We start from the raw sequence: 19,151 nt of genomic DNA, 5'->3' as shown, positions 1-19,151 counted from the left end.
GTTAACTTAAAATGTAAGTGCTAATTAGTAATAAGCCTGAGCTTTTGGCTGAGTGTTTATAATTCATGTTCAGCCTCTGAGTCAGTTATTTGGGATTGGGCAGTCTGGGTAGGAAATATCTGTTTACATTAGTGCTTCCACTAGTTTTTTATCTTGTTCACCCCCCTCCTATAGAGTGAATGATAATACTATCTTCATAATAAGGCTTATATTCATATGTATTATTCAAGTACATAGATGAAATAAAGGTTGATATAACCTCCGCTCTACATGCTAAGGAGGTTTTGTGAGATTCATCGGTACCTTGACTGAGTCTGACAGACTCATCTTTTGAACATTGAGAGCTTTGGAAGGAACTCTCCCTTTTATGACCATGGAAAGCACCCTTTACAAGTGATTTACAATGAGTATGTGGTTGGATTCTACTTGGGCTTTGGGATTTCAGTGGCAATTTCACCACAAGAATCACCAGTGGACACTATGTTGCTTTGAACTGCCACTTGATGATTCTCTTCTAGACTCTTCGCTTCTTCAGATTCACAGCCACATTTCCAGCCAGGCCTTTCTTCTCACCCTCAAATCCCCAAACACACACTGCTTGAGTGAACTTCATGACAAGTGTGGGACTATGGCCTTTAAGAGCCAGAAAAATGGGCACGCACAATCTGAGGGTCACTGTTGTAAAAAGAATGCTGATTTGTTCATGGAAGCCATTCAAAGGGTTCCAGAGCCTATCCACAAAGGCTGTCACATTGCTACACCACATTAAACACAGGCCTATGCAACACTGATGTGTTTCGTAACCTCAGAAATAACAAAAACCTCAAATGCTTCCAGGCTTTTAATTTCCTTTGTAACCATTGTTAACTGACTCTTCAATGCAAAATTAAAAGCTAGCCTTCAATCTTACTCATCCCTCTAATTCTCCCCTCTCTCTAATACCCCCTTCAACACACACTTTAAAAAAAATAAAATAGTACAGTGTCTTCTTAGCTTCATTTCTGAGAGAAGCCATTCTTCTTGCAGGAAGATTCTCCCACTGTGGTGAGATCTGTTACTGTGGTCAGACTTTAGACCATGCCTTCCAGAAGTCCTGGTCATAACTGGAGCAGTGGGGATTCTCTTGCAGGAAAGTACTTGGAGTTCTCTGAGTCACATGTATCACTGTCCCTGCCGTTGAGTATATCTTGGGTAGTCAGGGGCATGATTAAGGAGAGTAGTATGTCTTTTGAACTAAGGTTCCTTTCTTGTTGCTGTAATAAAATAGTCTGACAATAGATATATAGACAGATAGATACATATGATATATAGATAGATTATATATATATATATAAAGAGAGAGATAGATGATAGATAGAGATGATATAGATAGATAGATAGATAGATAGATAGATAGATAGATAGATAGATAGATATAGGAAGTTAGATGATAGGTAGATAGAAATTATATATATATATATATATTTAGATGGATAGATGATAGGTAGATAGATGATAGGTAGATAGATAGATAGATAGGTAGATAGATAGATAGATAGATAGATAGATAGATAGATAGATAGACTACTTAAAGGAGAAGGAGAAAGGTTTATTTCAGCTCCTTGTAAGGTACAATCCATGGCAAGGAAGTCACAGTGGCAAGAGGTAGAAGCAACTCATCATATTGTATTCATAATCGGGAACAGAGAGCAGTGAATGTTGCTGCTGCTCTGCCCCCTTCCTTCCTTGACACAGTTCAGGATCCCAGCCCCCCAACGGCCGTACTAACAGTGAGCACATCTTCCATCTCAGTTAAAGCATGCCCAGAGGCCCGTCTCCCAGGGGGTTGTAGATAATGTCAGGTTGGCAAGTAACACTAGACATTGCTCCATCTAGAAGAGTCCACACTCCTCACTCAAAAGGAATAATACTTTTTTTTCTGGTTTTGAGACAGAGTTTCTCTGTATAGCTCTAGCTGTCCTGAAACTCTCTCTGTAGACCAGGTTGGCCTCAAACTCACAGAGATCCATCTGCCTCTGCCTCCCAAATGCTAGGATTAAAGGCATGCACCACCCAGAACCTGGCTCAAAGGAATAATTTTTAAGGAACTAAATTATTACCATTATTGAGGCCATGAATTTGTTGCAAGACAGATCATAGCCCCTATGGGAGATACTACTGCTATTACTTTGCTAAATGGACATAGTACTAAAGGGACACCACATGACTTGTGTATGTATTACATAGTACATCAGTCAACCCCTATCAGGGAAGCTTCTTTTTTTTTTTCAGTAGACAGTGATTAACATAGAGGTCTACAACTAATCAAGAGGCAGAAAACAAGAGATTAGCCCCAAATGAACCTCTACATCACAGCTTCTCCTCCCAAGACCCAGGGATTCGGTTGGAAAAGGGGTTAAAAACATTGTATGAACTGTAACAGGTGGTGGATGATTTAACGGAAACTGTTTTCTGAACACAGTGGGGTAGTTACATATATGAAATCACAATAGTTGAGACGATATACAAAAGACAGAGCACTGGCTTGGGCCAGACAAATTTCCAGTATATAGAGAGAGTTGGGTATGAAGACCTGAAGATCTGCCCCTAGCCAAGGAGCTTCTGACAGTTGGCAGGTGCTGGAAGTGGGAGACTTAGTTTTCTTTAAGTCCATGGCCCCTAGTCGGTTAACCACATTACAGTAGAAGCCCACATACTCAAAAGTATATGGGCAGCACAGACTCTACTTGATTTTTAAATTAAAATAAAAAGACACAAAGTTGGATGAGTAAGGAAAGGGGGATAGATCTGGGAGGATGGGGTGAATAAGAACAAAGTGCATTATATGAACTTTTCTAAGAACTAATAAGAATGAAGGGAAAATTATGCACAATACAGGGAATCTATGCAAGAGGCTAGTGCTAGCCATTTATAGTAGGGTGTGTTGTAGGAGACACACGTGAGTGTTAAGATATTTTACCATTTGTTTAGGCAGAACTGAGAATGTACCCAGGATTGTATTCTTCTATGCAAGTACTCCAGGTTGGAGTCATCTTAGTAGTTAATTTTCAGCAAAATTTTAGGCTTGGAAAACGCAAGTACTACTTTTCTGTATATGCACAGAAAATGAAGCTCTGAAACATGCCCTAAAATTTTTAATTATTCTCAGCCTTGGGAATCTTTATATTTCCATCTAAAGGAGGATGTGAGGGCCATGTATATCAGAATCTTGAGAAAAATGATGTTAATTGCTTATGTTGCTGCATTTCAGATGAGGAAACAGGAAAGAAAAATTCGTAGGCTCTGAGGATAAATTGGCTTAGAATTCTTATTCAGTTAATACTAATCTGTGTGATCTTACATGGACAACTTACTTTCTCTAAGTCTATTTCTTGGTCCTATATGCTGGGATGGTTTCCATACGTACCTTGTAAGAGTAATGGAATCCAGTATGTAAAGCATCTGGTGCAAGTTTTAGCCTCAATAGTCAGTGACCTGTAGTTCTCATCACCACGATTATGTTTCTACAAACAAACATTGCATTGCTATTTAATGATAATTAGAGGTTGCCAGGGCCTCAGTGTGATACTTGGGTTTGTCTTTTTAGTAATTAAAATGTAATTGAATGATCATTTATAACATCTTCATAGCTGCCACTGGAATTTTCAGGAATTCAAGAAATATTGGCTCAGCTGAAATTGTTGGCGGTAACATCTCTGTATAAGGTACAAGAAGACTTTTTTTTTTTGGTTTAATGAGGACACTTTCAACCTTCAAGCCAGGGTAGGGTTCTTCAGTATTATGGTAAAAGTTATTGAGGGGAGGACATCAGGTTTTTATTTTCATTGGAGAACTGGGGGTGGGGGTGGGGTGTGCACACACGCGTGCAAAACTAAAATGTTATGGAATTAAGCAAATATCCAAGGGGCAAATGATGGGGAGGTTATTTATTTATTACAAGTTATGGTTGAGTTCTCAGGGTCTCTCAGAACTGGACCATTTGTGAGAGCCACAAAACAAATGAGTCTTAACAAGAATGTGGAAATTCAGAACTTGTCTTGCTTAGCCCTCAAGATAGAAATCCAACCGCCTTAAATAGTACTGTTAGGGGCAAGAAGGAAATTCTGAGAAGCCAATGTCTTCTTTAGCGTAGAACTCTGTAGGGCTGACCCTCATATTCGAATATTAAATTAGTTAAGGCAGAACCTACACAATACCTAAGGTATTAGTCATGTCTGCCGGGGCATCCAATACCAGATGTCACTTTTCTGATCTTTCGGGCTCAGCCTTCACTGTTTTTGGCACATCAGATTAAGCATCTGAGTACAATTTAAGTTGCAACAATGCAATCAGCATGCCTGTGTGTGTGTGTGTGTGTGTGTGTGTGTGTGTGTGTGTGTGTGTATTTGTGTGTTCCCCTTCCTCTCCTTCTATTTTGAGAGCTGAAGCTATGGAGTCCCTCTGCTTCCTAACCTGGAAGGATAGTGATGATGCCTCTAGGCTCCCTCCCTAGTCCCCTGTCTCTTACAGGCAATCAGGGAGCCTGCTTTCTCTTGTCTCACAAACATTCATTTCAACAATTTATGGCAGTCTTGCAAATAACTGCTCTCCGTTGGAAAGTAATAATTTATGTTAGGTGAGTAGCAAAAAGTTCTGATCCCATTCATTTCTCCACCTCTGCACCTCCTGGGAGGGATGCACTGGTTAAAAAAAAAAGGAGCGGGGAGGAAGTATGGTGGTGAACTGTACTTAACTTTGAAGGTTGACTTAAAGTATGGTCAGCTGGGAACTGATCTGTTTGCTTTACCTCTTAAATTGAGTCTAATTTGTAAATAAGAAAGGAGGATAAATCCAGGCCTATGGCAGTTACTAATCACTGTGGTGATATTGTGTCCCCAATATATTGTGCATCCTAATAAACTTAGCTGGGATCAGAGAACAGAACAGTCACTAGATATAGAGGCCAGAAAATTGTGGCACACACATCCTTAAACTTAGCATTCCAAAGACAGAGATCCGTGTGGATCTCTGTGAGTTCAAAGCCACACTGGAAACAGCCAGGCATGGTGACACATGCCTTTAATCCCAGGAAGTGATGGCAGGAAGCAGAAAGGAATAAAAGGCATGAGGACCAGAAACTAGAGCCTGGTTAAGCTTTTAGGTTTAGAATAGTGATTCAGCTGAGATTCATTCTGGATGAGGACTGAGAGGCTGCTAGTCTGAGGAAACAGGATCAGCTGAGGAATTGGCAAGGTGAGGTGGCTGTGGCTTGTTCTGCTTCTCTGATCTTCTAGCATTCACCCCAATACTTGGCTCCAGGTTTGTTTTTATTAATAAGATCTGTTAAGTTTCATGCTACAAATCACAAAGTAATAATACTGAAAGAACTAATATCAAGCCCAGAATTCTGTAAAGTTTGGCTGGGGACAATGCTCTAAAACATCCTAAGCTAGTCGTTAGAAAAATAGGTTCCAAGGTCTTGTCTTCTCCACCTAGCTCCAGCCCTCCCCCTTTACCCATATCTACCTCCATTTCCCTGTTTCTCCCCCACCCGTTCTCCTCTTCCCATAATATCCTCTGGATGAGTTTTCAGAGTGATGCCTCATGATTTTGTATTATTGTTTCACACTATACCGACAACACAAACCTATAATATGCTACGCTTTTGAATTATCCCCACATTGCCTTTGTGAGCTTTTGTGATCCTCTAACCCCACCCCAAAAGTTGCCTGTGTTGCCAAGCTCAAGGTTCCTCTCTGGTCTGTTTCTAAATGCCATGCATTTTAGAACGACCAGATCAAGACCCAACATTTCTCAACTGTGTCTCCAGATGATAGCTATCAAGGATTCTGAAGTCACTCTAGAGTCCACCAGGAGGTAAGTGGGGGAGTCGTTAAGAGACACAGTGCTTCCTTCAGATCTTTCTGCTCAGAAGAGCTTTGGGTTTTATATATCGTACATGCTGTGCTTTCTCTTTAGGTTTTAGAGTTAAATGTTTCTTTGGCTACAGTAAACACTTTATTAGCAAACTGTGTAGGAAAAATACATGCTTTTCAGCATCAATCAAAATATCCAGAATGGAACCAGAACCTGCCATGTAACAAGTGGTTAAAGACAGGGACATAAAAATGTTAAAGTTTATGCCTCTCCTTTTATGTCTAATCGTCCTGTTGAACTCCTGACATTCTGTTTATTCCATTTTCAAGTCTGGCCCATCTTCGTATCCCTGCTCCCCTTTAGGAGCTGCATCTCCTCTGAGGAAGCGTCTCTGGTCTGCAGCCTTCTTTCATCTGAAGGCTCCTGGGTGCACAGTTCTGTTTGATTGCTCCTTTCATCTAAACATCCTTCAGTCTCAGAGATTGCTGTTTGAAAACCCCTTGGATCAGAGTGCCCGCAAGGCACAAACAGAACTTTCAGACAAGGTTATGTGAGAAGAGTTCAACAACGTGATCACTTAGGAGCATGTGATCAGGATTCAGGAAATCACAAGGAGCGCCTACTACCCAGTTATTTGTATCCCAGTGCTGCTGTATGATGGGCTGGGGGAGGGAGCTATTTCTTTATCAGGATCCTAGAGGACAATGTTAAGAAAGAATTCTGCTTGCTCATAGAATCCCTCTTCCCTCTCTTCGACTGGACTCCCGGAGCTCAGCCTGGTGTTTGGCTGCGGATCTCTGCGTCTGCTTCTGTCAAGTTACTGGATGAACTTTAGACAACAGCTGTGGAACCTGCATGGGACCGGATTAGGCCCTCTGCATGTGGGATACAGTTGTGTAGCTGGGTCTGTTTGAGGGGCCCCTGGCAGGGGGGTCAGGATCTATCCCTGGTGCATGAGCTGGCTTTTTGGAGCCCATTACCTATGGTGGGACACCTTGTTCATCTTAGATTCAGCGGGGAGGAGCTTGGTCCTGCCTCAACTAAATGTACCAGGCTTTGCTGACTCCTCATGGGAGCCCTTACTCTTTTGGAGGAGGGGATAGAGGGAGAGGGGGGGAAGGCTGGAGGAGAGCGGGAGGAGGCATGAGTAGTAGATCTGTGGTTGGTATGTAAAATGAATAAAAAATTCTAAAATTAAAAACAAGAAAATAACAAGTTAACATATGTGGAAAAAAAGAAAAGAAGAAGCCCAAATCTGAGGTACTAGAGAGATGCTCCTGTGATTAAAAGCTTACGCTGCTCTTGCAGAGGACCAGGGTTTGATTTGAAAACCCCACATTAGGTTCACAACTGTCTGAAAGGCCAGTTCCAGGGAATCGGATGCCCTGCGGTCTCCTCAGGCATATATGCACACATGTGATGCACAAAACTCAGGCAGCCTGACACACATAAATAAAAATAGCTAAAAAAAAAAAAATCCTGACAGGAACTCTGATGTATGAGGAACTCTTAGAGTTCTTCCTAAGTCAGCAGGGAGGTAGCTGAAGAAATAAATTGCCCAACTCTTCCCTTTTTGCTGGACCTAATACAAGCTGAGGGACGAGAGAATAAAACAGAATAGAAAAAAGCAGACAGGATATGAAGAAGTGAATTAAAGTGATCTGACATGTTTCTTTACTATTTGTCACCCCTTCAAATAGCTCTGATGGCTTCTGCTTCCAGTTAGAGTAAGAACCTATGTGAAATACCTTAACTGACACCAGAACAAAAAGAATCAATGGAGAAGCCAATATTCCTACCAACAAGGAGTTCCAGGAACAAAGAAACAGAAAACTACTGAAGTTCAGTAAGAACACCAGAGAGATTGCTAAGCAAAATCAGAGAATTGCTGAGGTCAAAACCCATTGAAAAAGCAAGATATTTCCCAAATCTGTGTGCTGGTGGTGTATTGGATTTTAATGTAGAGACAGTCCAGATCTACATATCACTCTGCCAAGTAGCAAGCTCCCAGACATGCAGCCTTGGGGATTGTGCAGGTTTATAGACCTGCAGCGTCACAGTCTTGTGATTTGGAAAGCTTACAGTCTCACCGTTTCACAACCCGAGCAGTTCACACTCTGGAGGCTCCTATTCCCAACGACTTACACTTGTATAGTCTCCTAAGAAATCACATTTTACATCTAGCCCTCTTGAGAGGACTACATGCACAGCAGTCAAGCAGTCTCATGGTTTTATAGATTTGAGATGACATAGTCTTTGATTCCCAGGCAACGCTGGGGAGAGAAGCTAAACATATTTTCAAAAATTTTAATTCTAGAGGAATAAATGAATCTGACTTTTCTACCAGAATTCCAATTAAGTCAATGTCTCCTAAGATCCACAACATTCCACCTAGTGGCTGGGCAGGAAGTTCCAGATGTAATAAAAAGGCAAAGGACAGCATATTAGAGTCCTGGAGTTTCAATTCCAAGGTTTTGTTTTAGTGATTATGATCACACAATCCAGCTCATAAGAAGCTAAATTTATTATTGGGTCAAACTAAACAGCTTTTCTACCTTTCTACCATTCTTCCTAATAAAGAAATGATTGCCTTATTAAACATACACACACTGTATAAGAACACATGTTTATAGTATCTTTTTTTCCTTTCAAGCCAGGGTTTCACTGTGTAACAGCATTGGCTGTCCAGGAGCTCTCTTTGTAGACCTACTGGCCTGGAACTCACAAAGATCTGCCTGTCTCTGCCTCCTGAATGTTGAGATTAAAGGTATATGCCACCAACATCCTGGTTTAGGTTTATAGGTTCTTAAATAAATCTTCTACAATAACTATTGTTCCTTCAAACACAACATCTAGGATATAAGAAAGCATTTCCATTTGATGGGGTGGTCAATTAAAAAAAACAGTAATACTCTAAGTAGTCTAAATGCTGAAATAATCAAAAAAGGAGTTAGATTCAGTGGTTCTCAACCTGTTGGGGTTAAATGACCCTTTCACAGGGGTCTCCTCAGACCACTGGAAAACACAGATTTTTTTACAATACAATTTATAATAGCATCAACATTATAGTTATGAAGTAGGAAACAATAATTTTATGGTTGGGGGTCACCACAAGAATAGGAACTGCATTAAAGGGTCACGGCATTAGGAAGGTTGAGAACCACTGAATTAGAAGAACCATCACCGATTTTTACAGGATGTATTAGGAAAAGATACCTAGGAGGGTAAAGAACTGAGTATTTGGAAGCTATTAGAGGGATTTGGTTAAGGAACCAGGAACTGCTACCATGACAAATGCACTATACTATCCGACAGGCAAAGTTCACTGAGGGGTAATAGATTAAATCGACTGGAGAAAGGGTGACTGTATCCATGCCAGTCCATAGGACTCTCATGCTGAAGTAAAGACAAGACCCATGGCTGGAGCTTTTGATGACACATGAAGTGGTGTTAAGGAGAAACTGGAGAAGAAGAGAAAAGAAAATGGGTCACAAAACTGTAAAATTAGGGCTAAAATTTATAATTTGATAAAAAAAGTCTAGTAATCCAAGAAGTTCGTGAACCTTAAACAGATTAATTACTAAAGAAACCGCAACTAAGTACAGAATTGCTAAACTGCTGTAAATTCAGCATGAAATTTCAAAAGCAGTCAGAAAAAAGAAGTCTCATTATGTAAGGAAAAACAATAAAAGAATAATGGCAGTCATTTCATCACACCCCATAGATGCCAAGATCTACTGTATTCGAAGAGACAACTGTCAATACATATCAAGTGAAAGCACTTCTCAGAAATACAAGTAAACCAACAACTATCTTAGATCCACAAAAGCTAAGAGCCTTTGCTGCCAGTATATCTACATACAACATATGCTTGGAGCACTCTTGGGTGGAGAGAAATGATCATAGGTGGAAATTTGAATAAAGGGCACCATAAATAATATAAGGCTAAATATAGATGCATACCTATATACATACATTGTTTTATTACTTTAAAATGTTGACTGAATTAAAGTAATAACATGATAACATTAACAACAATAATATATCATAGAGTTTATAACACATATAGTGGAAAATAGCTGATAATCACACCAAAAGGGCAAGAAAGCATATAAAAATGGTGTAGCGTTCTTATAGTACATCAAGGTATCTGATGTTAGGATAAGCTGATAGAGTAACATCCCTTATTGTGATTTCCCAGAGTTAAATTAGAGAACTTAAAAGGGAATAGAAATGGGTCAAAATAACAAAGGAAAGAAAGAAAAGGGGCACAGTCAATAAAAGACATACATTTAAAAAAAATGGTGGCATGGTGGACTTTGCTACACTATAAAGTGAATGGATTAGACATTCCCTGTAGCAGAAAAATTATCAGGTTAATTAAAGAAGAAAACTCGACACAAATCAATGAAGACTTGAATAAAGGTTATCTTAAAAACAAAGAACAAGTAAACCATTAATTACTAAAACCAGGCAAAGCAGTCCCAATAGGAATTTTGCGGAAATGAATAGAGCAGTTTATAACAGTAAAATACATTTAATTTTAAAGGTAATATTGTAAAATAATAAAAGTTAGCAAAATGAGTTTATAACCCTAAAAATGGACCTTAATAGAACATGAAGCAAAACAGAAAAAAAATAAAGAACTAAGGAGGAAAATAGACATTAGATTTTAGTAATCAACAGATTGTGAAATCAAAAAGCAAGTATGGGTATCAATTTGAGCAACATTATCAAATATTTTTGATCAACAATAAGATAATTAAATAAAAACAAATACTAATATAAATCTCAATTATCTTTTTGGAAATTAGGCAACTCATTTTTAAATAATTCATGGATCAAAGAGAAAATCTAAGGGAAATTAGAAAATATTTTTGAACTCAATTGTAATTAAAATACAATATATCAAAATCTGTGGGTTAGAGCTAAGGCTTTCTTTATGAGAAACTTTTAACATCAAATGCTCATATGAAGTAAGAATTAAATTAGCAAACCAAGCTCTGCTTTAAGAAGTTGCAATGAGAAAAGTTAAAGAAAAAAATAAACAAGAACAGAAATATTAGTCAACTGATTAGCAAAGAGAGAGGGATTAAATTATTAATATGAGGAGTAAAAATCATCCATCACAAAAGGACCTAGTGACAAGGAGGACATAGCAGAATATTTTAATCAACTCCCTGCTAACAGAGACAAGAAGAATACACACACACACACACACACACACACACACACAAAGAAAGTACTTTTAAAATTCAGTGTTTAGATTGAACCTAAATCTACTAGTTAAAATTCTCAAGACATTTCCCAGCAGGCCTTATCCTTTCTGAAGAGTGGATGGGGGGAGGGGGGAGAGGTAGAAAGGAGGTGGAAGAGGAGGGAGGGAAAACTGTGGTTGGTATGTGAAATAAATGAAAATAATTTAATAAATAAAATAAATAAAAAATATATCTCCCAGCGTAGATGTTAAAAAATTGTAGCAAATGTTGCCCAACTCCAGATGATACATCTTCAACACAACTGCTACACCAAAGCATCACAGAAGAGTAAGCCAAAAGACTCTAAGGGCTGGAGGACCAGGGCCTCTGCCTTGAGATAATATCTTCTGTATATTGATAGGGAAGCTGAACCAATGAAATCTCCACAGTGAAGCTGCCTAAACAAGACTTCAAAAAATGGCATTTGTTGACATGCTAACACAGATGGGGGAAATTTCACAAAGCCCTACCCCTAAATGAAGAGATTCAGGCAATTGATGACTGTGGAGACAGGGAGAGTCAGTTAGCTTCAGGGATGAGCCTCCTGACGGGTTGTCCAATCCCAGGTGAGCAAGCGGCTATGAACTGGAGAATGGTGGGGGTGGGCAGTATATGGAAGACATTGGAGGAAGAAGAGGGACAGGGAAAATATCTACACACCAAATTCTCAAAAAAATAAATAATATATATGAACAAATATGACAAACAAACCAAGTTTAGCAGTACACACGTATAATTCCAGTACTCAGGAGGCAAAGGTAAACACATTACTTCAAAGTCCCCCCCCTGACCTACACAGTGTGTTTAAGGCCAGCCTGGGATACTTGAGATTCTGTATCAAAAATAAACAAATATTCTAAAGAGATAAGTTTTGATGAGGCAAATAATGTACAATGTAAAACTCAAAATTTAACCTCTTTTGAATATAAGTTCGGTAACATAAAGTGCATCCTCTACACTCACCATAAATCTTCAATGAATTTGATGATGCTCATTTCTTTTGCAACATTATTGAACCTCTGTAATGGTATAAACATTGAGGTTCCAGTAAAAAAAAATGTCTTCTCTGAGAATATCAAATTTTTTCTTGTAATACTGTGAGGTATGCATTCAAAAAATTAGCAAACTTTGTTGCATAGATTTAATTTAGTTATATCATTTAAGGTTCACATAGAAAAATGATTTTGCAAATATTCTGACACTAATTTAATTAGTTACATAGTTTAAAAGTAATATTCTTAAAAGGATATTACCATGTCAGTCTAACTGAAAATAGCATGTTTCCCCAAATAAGTTGAACAAATGTTTTTGTATATTGTTCTAGTACTCACAAGTCATGGGGGATGATTCTTGTTCAAAAGCAGGATTTTAGTTGGTGATTAGCCTTCATCTTTCTCCAATCTTTGTTAGGCAGCCCCATCTTAAATTAGTCTGAATTGACTCAGTCTATATTTAAAATGTGGACATTCATCAAAATGAGAAAAAATCCATTGTTCTTCCCTGACATTTAGAATTATAGTCTTTGAAGCTCTTATTTCAAGGAAACTCACCATTACAATGCAAATCTTTTACATAGAGATTCAGTCAAATAGGCAAGACAAGACATTCACACATTCAACCTGATGTATTGATAATCAGTTAACGTAATGGGCATGGTTAGTGTCTCTCAATGGTTCACTGGTCCTGGGGTTGGTGATACCAAAAGATGCTATGGATGTTTAAGAGGTGGGACCTTACAGAACATCGTTACGTTGTTGAGAATGCATCTTTGAAGGGCACTAGGGGACCCTGCTCTCTCAGTCCCTTTCTCCATGCCTCTTATTTCACAACAAGTGCTGTTTGTCTGGCATGTGCTCTTGCTGTGTGCTACCCTTGTCAGAGAATAATTTACCTCATCTTGGACCATGTCTCCTCATAGGTCAATTACAAAGCATTTCATTGTAGTAACAAAGTTGTTTCATGCAAGGAAAGAGACCCCAAGGACAGCAAAAGTAAGAAAGTGACTTTTTTTTTTTTACATCAGAGTAGACTAGTTTATACTATGACAACTAAGAATATAATATTAAATAAAAATAATTTACAAAATGAGTTTTTTCTCAGTCATACTGCCTTTCTGTCAAAGGCTTGTGGGGATGAGAGTTGATGAATTCTACTCTAAGTAGAATTAGATTTCCTTAGGAACCAAGACACATATAGTTTCTAGTTTTCAGACCATCACTGTCACTTTCAATCACATTTCACTAGATAAGTCACAAGTCCTTGAAGGATTCAGGAAAATCCAAAGCTCCCAAAGTAAAAGAAACATTGATAGACATCAGTGAGTGGAAAGCACATTAATATGGAAATAGGAGCTAGGGAGATGGCTCAGCTGGGAAAAAAAAAAAACTTGCTGTAGAAGATGAGGACCTGAATTGCATCCTCAGAACCCACTAAAAGCACTGTGGGAAGGAGACAAAGTATGTTCCCAAAGTTTGGGGCTAGCCATACTGGCCTCAGTGGCAACCCCTGGGTTCAAAAGAGAGCATGACTTAAGGCAAATAAAGCAAAGGCTTATAGAGCAGTACATTTGGCCTCTGCAAGCCTGTATGGGTACACACACAACATTTATGCAACCCCCACATGTGTGCATACACTGCACATGCATAATTTATTTTTGAAATAAGAAATTATTGTGGGATATTTGTACACTGTGTGAAGATGTGTTGCTTTGATTGGTGTAATAAAAAGTTGAAAGGCCAATAGCTCAGTGGGCGAGAATAGGCCGGACTTCCAGGCAGAGAAAGGAAGTTAGAGGGTTGAATCTAGGTGTGAGAGAAACGCCAACAGGACATGAAACAAGTCAGACATAAGGGAAAGAAGAAATGTAACTAAGCCATGTGATAGAATGTAGATTAATAGAAACAGGTTATAAGACCTAGTTAGAAAAAATAAAGTCTAAGCTAAGGTCAATCTTTCATAATTAATAAGTCTCTAGGTCATTATTTGCTGGCTGGCAGTCCAAGAAAGCTTGCTACAAGCAATGGTCAAATACCTTCAGTGTGTGTCTGTGAGAAGCAAAGCTTGGAAATGTCATGGGGTGCTGGTCCACAGGAACAATCCAGAGATCCAGCTTTAAGAAAAGAGATTAAGCCAAGCATGGTGAGCATGGTGGCAGACACCTTTAGTCACACTACTCAAGAGACAGAGGTGGGCAGATCTCTGTGTGTGTGAGGCCAGCCCAGTCTACATAATGAATTTCAGGACATAGAACTACATAGTGGGACCCTGTCTCAAAAGACCAATAGATAGATAGGAGATAGATGATATAGATAGATAGATAGATAGATAGATAGATAGATAGATAGATAGATAGATAGATAGATAGAGAAAGAGATAGATAGATAGATAGATAGATAGATAGATAGATAGATAGATAGATAGATAGATAGTTAGATAGATAGATAGATAGATAGATGAGACTGAGCAGAACTCAAGAACAGAACACTGGATAGAAATGTGGAAATGGACATGATTGCATCTCAGTCCTTGCAAATGGTGGCAATAACGCTAGATGTCACATGGATCCTGCCTGTGAGAATCAACTGCTTACAATCAAGGCAACAGATGGGATCTAAGAAGAGCTTGGGAGCCATACTATCTGCAAGCAATCATCAAACAGATGTCATTGCCAGTACTTTGTTCCTGTGGGTAGAAATTAAAGACTTTGAAAGTCCGTATACCTCAAACCTGCATTTTATGGGTAAATGAACAAGTGAAAGTAGTTAGGAGTGGAGAAATTGTAAGAAACAGCAACAGAGGTTTGTGTTTTGCAGGTTATTTGTCTCAGAAAAGAGAGGCAAGTATATGTTAACAAACTAAATGAACAACAGTTAAATGTCTGTAAATGTCCTCAAGTAGATGCCTTTCAGGGGAAATTCCAGATAATGCTTCAGGACGGGGATTGCCCTAGGAGAGATTGCTTGCCTGCAGCAACTTCCCATTGCTACGTGTCCTACTAGGCACAGGTCTCCATCCTGTGCCTCTCACTTATAAGAAACGGGGAGACACAACCCTCGTCCTAAGCAGCTGATTCTCACAGGCAAGAGTCACATGACATCTAGTTCCATTGTCACGGTTTGCAAGGACAGAGATGCAATCTTGTTCATTTCCTCATTTCCAGCCAGTGCTCTTGTTCTTGGGTTCTGCTCAATTTTTCCCCAGTGGTCACAATTTATATCTATGACAGGAGTCATATGACTATTAAGGAAATACATCTCCTGCTCTGTTAGAGTTTTTAGTAAGTAGATAAGAAACTCAGAACAGAATATTATACTATGGCTTCAAATTTTCTCTCCATGAAACTTCCCAATACAAATCTTATCATAGACTCTAGTTTCAGAGCATCGGTTGTACACTGAGCATCTCTACATCCATACTGTAGATGTACTTCCATACTTTAGAGATACTTCAAACAAACAGGTCTCCAGAGTTTAAATTAAAAATAATCAAACAAAAACCTCTGCTTCTTTCAGCTTGTCTTAATGCATTTTACCAAATCAGAACCCACTCATTCCTGTTCAGTTCCTATTTCTTCTAAACACTTAGAGCCAACTCATCATCAGGTCCTAATAATTCTAACTCCAATAACAGCTTTTAAATAATGTCCCATCCTTACAGCTACAGCTTCTCTGCATTTCTTGCCAAGATTGTGTAGTTGTACATGTTTCCCGAGCTCCAACCTGGTCTTCATTTTCCCAATGATCATACTATCATCTTAATATATTTTTAAAATGCTATTGTTCTATCTTCAACTATCTTAGCTGGGCCCTCCGGCCTGGTCTTGTGAATCTCTGTGACCCTTAATTCTCAGCCTGTGTTCCAGCACTCTGCCTAAAGAACCTTTTCTCTCTTAGGGAAGCCTGGCTGTTGTTGACTCAGGGCTCTCACACACGCTCCAGGTCCCTGTTTATCTTGCAACTGTGGTATAGCTTTGGAAAGAAGGCTGGTTTGCTCCCATCTCCATACTACACTGAAGCTGACCAATTTCTTCTGTAGTTGTGGGTACCATTTGCTGATGTAGCTTTGGCCTATGTCTGTCTGAATAGATCAGTTTTTGGATGTGAGGTTCCAAAGCCTATAGATCCAGTTTTCATTGCCCTGTCTGGTTATTTCCTCCAAAAAATTTAGAGGTAGACGATTCAGATGTAAAAAAGAAAAATAAATAGGTTCATTGCTAGATATTCCTCCTTAAAAAATGTTTTTTTTAGCCACAGTGATGATTATTCCTAGAAAACAGACTAGGCAAATAAAAACATGACAAGATTCAAATTAAACCCAGCAACTTAGAATATGTTCTTAATTTTTCTGTTCAAACATGCCTTAGACTTACTAATTTTGTTCAACTATTATCTTAAAAACAGTTTATCTGTTCTATAAATGTCAATCAAAGGAAATAAGGTAGACTCTAGAGATGGCTTAGTGGTTAGGAGTGCTTGCTGCTTGCTCTCCAGAGAACCCTCAAGTTCAGATGCGAGAAGCTATGTCAGGCAGCTCACAACCAGCCTGTATCTCTAGCTTCAGGGGATAGGACACTCTTTTCTGATCTCCACAGGCACCAACACAAGTGTGCTCACATACCCACATACATAGAAATTTTAGAAAGAGCAGTTTGGTGATAGAATGTTGATAGTTCCATACTATTACCAGAAATACAACCCAAGCCACTGTCTCAATAGTGGGCCATTAAAATGATGGAAAAATATGAAGACAAACAGATTATTTTCATTAAATTAAAACAAAATTTCAAAACCTAAAAATATTGTAGTTTTATAGAAGATATGTATAGAGAGCTCAGAAAAAAAAAAGATACCACTAATGTTCTGTAGCTAGAGTTTTCTTGCCTGGCCCACAGTCAGGACAAATCTCTCTCACCTGCCAGTCCCACAGCTGCTCAAACCCGACCAAGTAAACACAGAGACTTATATTGGTTACAAACTGTGTGGCCATAGCAGGCTTCTTGCTAACTGTTCTTACAGCTTAAATTAATCCATTTCCATTAATCTATACCTTGCCATATGGCTCGTGGCTTACCGGCATCTTCACATGCTGTTTGTCATTGTGGTGGCTGGCAGTGACTCTCTGACTCAGCCTTTCACTTCCCAGCTTTATTCTCCTCCATGTCCCACCTACACTTCCTGCCTAGCCAATGGCCAATCAGTGTTTTATTTATTGACCAATCAGCAACACATTTGCCATACAGAACATCCCACAGCAATGTTCTATGACCATGCATTTTTCTCTTCATCAATTCCACATAACACAATATTTTACTGGTGCCTGTTCAAGCCTGGAATCAACATTTAAAACTAGAATAGTGCTTAATTCTGCTAATTTTATAATTCATACTGAATGACTTAGAAGTAAAGCTCAGTTAATGTTAGAATGTTTTTAAAGTGGTGAAATTGTATTGATAATCTCCTCCACTCATTCATCTTTACTTCAGAGTTCAATTGATAATGGTGTGGAGCAACTAGGGTGAGGTGAAGGGAATAAAGGACTGCATCCAGGATATTCTAAACTGAGCACCATGAACGGCTAAGATAAGCAATAATTCCCAGAGCGGTAGCCTCCTACAGGCTTCATTTTTGGAACACCTTAAGTACAACACCAACTTTGATGCAGATGTCTAAGAATCAAACTGTGAAGGGAATAGGAAGGTTTCAGGTAGTCAGATGTCTGCATAGGATTCAAGTGACCCTTCAACTTCCAATTACAATATGAAATGTGAAAACATGCTGGAAAGCAGCTGGCATGCAAGTAGTGATGTTGCAAGTACGATTCCCACTGTACAGCGAAGGACATTATGACCCTAGCTCTTCAATCTAAGAGAGGGTATCCCATTCGGAGCTGATATTGTCATGACCTAAAACTGGATCCCAAAGAAAAGGACTTTCCACTAAGAAAGAGGACAGCTCGGAGCCATAAGTTAGAGACACTATCCCTTGGAGCCTTCCTGTATACAATAATTTATCATTTTCAGAGTTTAGATGAACTGGAAAGATCTCACTCATTTGATGTATGTTCTTTGTCTGTTATTATGAAATATGGACCAGTATCAACATCTGATAATTAATTAAAAGTTGTTGAATGTTCTAAGCAATGGGGTGGTATAAGGTGCCATGCTTTGTAGAAAATGAGTTTGATAGACTATGCATGACAGCTTATAGCATAAAATAAGACATACTGGTTGCATTTTGCTTACAAATATTTTGATTGGAGTTATTGAATTCAATTAAGTATAATGAGGTACTCTTAGCCTCTGGGAAAAACTGACACAGAATTTAATTTGCACTACTCAGCTAATGGCACAAAATGTTCCTGGGGAAAATGATGTTGTTCTATCCCAACATGCATCCCTTACTGACAGCTCCTTGGAAATGATGCTCAAAAACTTTGTATTCAAGGAAGGTGGGAGTGGGGGGAGACAGTAAGAACACTACTGGAACAGAGTGAGTGTTTGCTATAACAATTTAAGTGTTTGCAAACCTCAATTTCCTCCCTAAAGGTCAATATTTTATTTTATTTTGTTTTCAACTTGAAGCAAAGGGCATTGGCAAAAGAATCATAAACACCAGGGGAGAATTTCTTCTTGAGGATACTTGGTCAGGGAGAGCGAGAGTAAGAGAGATTATATGAAATTAATTCTAACTATTTTTTGGTAGTGAGCACACGATCTTCCATATTCCTGAATAGTCGAGATGAAGGTGACTTTCTCTCAGTGAATGAAACAGGGATTTTTTTTCCCCAAAAGAGTGAGAATTATATGACCTTGTAAGTCATTCTCATTACTGAGCTATTGACAGACATATTGGTTCTTGCTAGCAGGAATATGAACTGAAATTTAGGGGAGGAGGGAGAAGGGGCAGATGGAGCAGGGACTTGGAGTTAGGGAGGGGTAGTTCACAGAGAGAGACAGCTGGTAGGGAACAGGTCATGTCTGTAACTGCTAAGTTGAGAGAGATAAGAGTTTCAGTGGTGGGAAAGGTGACATCCATCAGT

The sequence above is a fragment of the Peromyscus californicus genome, unplaced genomic scaffold (assembly GCF_007827085.1).
Source record: "Peromyscus californicus insignis strain IS unplaced genomic scaffold, ASM782708v3 Scaffold_22__1_contigs__length_63687245, whole genome shotgun sequence".
NCBI lineage: Eukaryota > Metazoa > Chordata > Mammalia > Rodentia > Cricetidae > Peromyscus > Peromyscus californicus.
The sequence above is the reverse complement of the archived record's forward strand: the minus strand, read 5'-3'. Positions refer to the sequence as shown.